The sequence below is a fragment of the Equus asinus genome, chromosome 6, assembly GCF_041296235.1.
Source record: "Equus asinus isolate D_3611 breed Donkey chromosome 6, EquAss-T2T_v2, whole genome shotgun sequence".
NCBI lineage: Eukaryota > Metazoa > Chordata > Mammalia > Perissodactyla > Equidae > Equus > Equus asinus.
In genome coordinates, this window is record NC_091795.1 from 75,140,001 (window position 1) to 75,145,023 (window position 5,023).

Below are 5,023 nucleotides of genomic sequence, written 5' to 3' on the forward strand. Positions count from 1 at the left end.
AATGTCAACAATGTCAAGCTTGACAAACCCTGTTTTAACCTATCTATTGAATTTCTAATTTCAATTATTATATTTTTCCAAGAGTTTCATATGGTTCCTCTTCAAATCTTTCTGAAACTTTCTGATAGTCTCATTTCCATGTTCTAAGTCGCTTTCCTCTTTTATTTCCTTAAACATTAAAAAAATTTTCTTTTTCTATGTTGTGTAATTCCAACATCTGTGGTCTTTGTCAGTCTTTTTATGTTGTTTGTTTCAACTGATTCTTACCTATCTATTGGTACACTTCTGATTTTTTATTGTGAATTCATATTCCTTGGAACCTTACTGGGATAAAGACTGTGTTCAAAGTGCATTCCTTCAAAAAGTTTATTCAATCAAATATCTGGCATCACATCAATCTGGGTGTGCCAGATATAAATTTTTGGCTTCAGGCCACACAGGGAGTATGAATCCAGTATAAGAGCAGCCTTGCAGTTAGGAATTATTAGAGAAAGATTTTTCTTCTTTTCTGTTTCCCCTTAACCCAGAGACAAATCTGAAACAGACAAGAACTCCATCAACATCCCTCTGTGGAGTGAGTTTTGCTGTAATTGTTGATCCACTTTTCATGGAGAATGGTCCTGGATACAGAGGATCCCTGAGCCAGCCTCTCACTCTGATGAATCCTGGGTTTTGTTCCCTGTCTCCAAGCATGCTCAGCCTATTTATACCTAAGTTTACCCCCTGGAAATTAATAGATGCTTTCAGGGCACACATCACCTTTAGCATTCATTTACCTCCCTCAATTCATGCTTTATGGCCACCAAGAATTTCCCCGTTTCCCCACCAATTCAGCCATCCATATAAAAGGAAATTAAAAAAAAGTTTTATCAAATATTTTTAGTTGTTCTAAATATGTTTCTCTGGATGACTAGTCAGTCAGATTTCTGGCAACTGATATTTTATTGTAGTTTGCTCCAAATATACATTATTTAATAACTATAATGATACTAGATAATTATTAATATTAGATAATTATTTATAATAAAATTAATAATACTTTATTAGAGACCTTTCATATTCAGTGCATTTTTGTCATTTAATCCTTACTGTCAGCCTACGACAAAGCAATACAGGAATTATTTTCATTTTCTAAAATTGCAGTTATGTTCAGTAATTCTCAAACATAGATAAGTATTAGAATCAGCTTTGGAGCTTTAAAAAGCACATTGCTCAGGCCTAGTGGATCTGAATCTCCAGGGTTTGAACCAAGGGTCATTATTTTTTTTTTGGAAAATTCTTTAGATGGTTCTGATTCCAAGCCCTAGTAAAAATCCACCAAACCTTAAAAAAGAAAAAATCCACTGGAGAACTCAATGAACACAGCTAGGGCTTGAATCCAATAATTCTGACTCTAATTAATCACTCTGCCTTCCTCTCTCTGAATTGATTTTGAAACCAATTTGAGGTATAGACACTGGATTCAGAGAGATAGAAATCAAAATGTCAGTTTTATTATTCTGATGTATCACAATTGGGCCCCCTGATACTTCTCCTGAAATTTAGCTCTTGGATTGATCCATAAAGGGAGAGTTTGGGACTACAGAGTAGATACATACCTCAACCCAGAATTACTGCCCCATTAGGGAAGGAGGGAGAGAGGGGCCATCTCGTAGGCAAGCCTGGGCCTTGACTCAAGTGTGCTTATGTGGAGAGCAGGGCTGGAAGAGGATGCAACCACTCCTTTGGCAAGAAAGGCGAGCAGGTGAGAGTGCGCGAGAGTGCGCGAGAGGGAGAGAGAGGGAGAGAGAGGGAGAGAGAGGGAGAGAGAGGGAGAGTCAGGTCAGGCTGGTCTAGTTCCTTAAGTCACTCCTCCCCTGGAGTAAACGTCGAGTAGAGAGAGGCTAAATTGCTTCTCCTATTCTCCTTTGTAGCACGTAGAATAGAAATTCTCTCTCTTCTAAGGAAAATTGAGGGGGAATAAGTGTTCCTCCCAACAATGCTGTGTCTGACACCATTTTCCCATCAGTACCACCCTTAAAACCAGGCAAGAGGTGCCTTTGCCCTGGGCCTTTCACTTTAAGAGGTCCCTCTCCATCCCTCCTTCAGACATTCCTCGATCATGGACCAAGGGGACATGCCCGCCTAGAGCATGTCCAACCCTCATCTTCTAGACTATGCTCAGGTACCTGGGACCACACACTCCCCTGCCTGAAGGCCCAAAGCCTGCATCATAAGGGCTGTGTGGGCCTCTTCTCTGGGCCCATATTCCTAGGGGTAGAGTGGCTCTGGTCTGCACACTCCTAGGTCTGAAGTGTGGCATTATAGCTGTTTGTGGCTAGTGTGGACAGAACTGAGACTGGCACTGGGATGTGCACACGGGAGCACACGAGGGCCCTGCAGAGCAGGGTGCACTGAGGGAGGGCGAGCTATCCCTGCGCTACCCTCTTCTGGTCTGGAATTCTGAGGTTCTGAGAATTGTAAATTAAAATATGGCCATCCAAGACAGTATAAAGGAATGTTTATCAAGATCAAAGCATGAAAGAAAATTTTTTAATAGTTTCCTAGCTTGATTTATAACTTAAATATTTAGATACATGGCACATGGAACTCCTTTTGTACTCTGGCTCTGGCCTACTCCATGGGCTTTATTAGAAAGCTTAATTAAGTTTAAGAAAAACCTATCTCGCTCTCTCAGATATATATATACACAGATAGCTAGATAGATGTGGATATATAGTCTAGAAGAATATGCAGAAAACTGTTAACCTGGTTATCTTCTACAAGAGTGGCATTTGAGGTGATTTAATTTTTTCCTTCTTGCTTATTTGTATTTTCTAATTTTTTGACAATGAACATGGGACACTTGCAGAATTTATTAAAGGGGGAAGATGAACATTAACAAGACATACCTATGCGAAGAAAATAACCTGTGTCCTACTGGTCATGGTCAGGAGAATCAACTGAGCATATGAGGCACACCCTGAGTTCTTGCTGCTGATACACATCTTTTGTGACAAAGAACTGTGGAGGCAGAAGCAGGTTTTCTGGCCAGACAGCTGTAAAAATACCAAGACAGCTTTTATCAACCCTGGCACCAGACATCCTATAGGCCAAACTGATTTCACTAAGTAGAGTGATGAAGGGCACACAGAAGACTGGAAAAAATTCTGCAGCATTGTTTCTCAAACCACAGGGTTATGACCCCCATGGGGATTACGGAAACTGGAGCCAAGCTGCTGGATGCCCCCATCCAGGGACTCCACCAGTCCCTGAGACCCGGAAGACCATCCACAATGCTCCTTTCTCTTGATCATAACAAGAACTAATTGTGCACAGTTGCTCACAAAGTACTTCACGCACATCATCTGATATGACCCCCACAGCAATTCTGTCTGGGTCTGTAGGGTGGCTATTTGCATTTTATAGCTGAGGAAATTGAGGCCTAAGGAGGTTCAGGGGCTCAGGTGTGCTCACGGCTACGAAGCGGTGAAGCTGGGACTTAAGTCCAGGTGTTCTCATCCTGAGTTCATCCTAGCCAGTCAATTCCCCATTCCATCATTCTTCTGCCTCCTCTTGCCTATCATCATTTCTCTTTTCTTTTCCTAGCACTAACCTAGGAATTCTGATGATAGGAACCTGGTTTCCTTTCTCTTTCACTTCAGAAAAATCCACCTCATTTTTCCCTTCTTTCCTTCCCCTATCCACTGGCAGCCCAGACTCAGGCAGAGGTGGCTACAGAGTGAGAATGCTGAGAATCACAGCGCTGTGGCACCGTGGCCCAGGAAAACCAAATGTCGTCAGCTCCTGGCTGGGGAATAGAAAAGGCTGTGTTGATGCTTATTACTAAACGGTTTCTAAGACACTCTTACTCGTATTTCTATTAAACTTCTTTATTTTCAAAGTACTTCTACATGCATCTTCCCACTTGATTTTGTTATAACATCTCTGTCATGTGGCCCACTGACAGGAGAAGTTAAGGGCCTCCTCCAGTCCCACAGTCGCAGAGTCTTCCAGAAGCACCTCTCTGTCTGTGAACAGCGTTGTGTACTAATTTCCCTGTGCCCATAGATACTGATGTTCATTTGAGTCTCCAGTCTGGAAAAAGTTAGCAGTGCGTGGGTTAGCTCCTTAGGAATATTAATGTAATTTACCTCCTCCCCACACCCCTTTTTGACAATAACACCACAAAAGATTAAACAATGGCGGACACTTACCGATCAGAAGACCACTTTAATAATATCAGTTTTCCGCCTCACAGTCCTTGGCAGGAGTCCCTTTTCATAGATCATAATGTTGGCACAGGGCCAAGAGATGGTGTGGTTGACTCACTGGTCAATGCAGTTTATAAGAAGTTAGAATAATAAAAAGGAAGGCAGATCTGACATCACTGGCAAGGGAAAAATTTTAGTGTTGTGCTGGGCGAACTAATTACAGTTAGCTCTGAATAATGCGGGAGGAGGAAAGACCTTGTTGAACCAAGCCAAGCCTAAGGAGGAAACGGTCCATGTAAAAAGTCCAACCGCTCTCCTAAGAGTTGGCAAGTCTTCTCAAAACTGACGTTAACTTTTTATTTATCCTAAAGTCAAAGGAAAAAACAAAATCTGCTCAAGTGAACTCTTTATTCACCACTTTATTAACCAGGGTTAAAGAGGTGCTTTATAATAAAGTAATGAGAACACACAATGTGCACATGCACACACACAAAAACACATACAACTGGTTTCTAAATAGGTTTTGCCGAAAGCTGCATATCCAGAGTAAAAAGTACCTCTTTGTCCACTAAGCTACTGCAATTTAAAAAAATAAGAAAAAATTGAAGATAAGCTCAGCTTTACAGTTCACTTGGTGAAAACCTACACAGCTACAATTATTAGGCCTTGGTCTGTGAAAGACTCTAAGAGTTAAAAGCAAGCCAGCACTACCTTTGGCCCATAAGGGATTACGCTTTTATTAGTATAGTCCTGGGATTAGTGCAAATGTCTGTCTAATGAATGCAGCTACTATATTTGAGCGCATGCCTGAATAAGCTACTTGTTGATTG

At 41.3% G+C, this 5,023-nt stretch overlaps 1 long non-coding RNA gene across 1 annotated transcript in view; it reads right to left on the bottom strand.

Annotated features, from left to right (window-relative positions):
* Positions 1-4,665, bottom strand: part of LOC139045608 (uncharacterized) — a 10,205-nt gene extending 5,540 nt beyond the window's left edge. Inside the window, exons 1-2 of the long non-coding RNA XR_011504305.1 lie at positions 4,197-4,665; positions 2,892-3,038 (exon numbers count right to left, since the gene is read on the bottom strand). This is a non-coding gene — a long non-coding RNA (uncharacterized lncRNA). The remainder of the gene's footprint in view (positions 1-2,891; positions 3,039-4,196) is intronic.
* Positions 4,666-5,023: the final 358 nt, after the last annotated feature.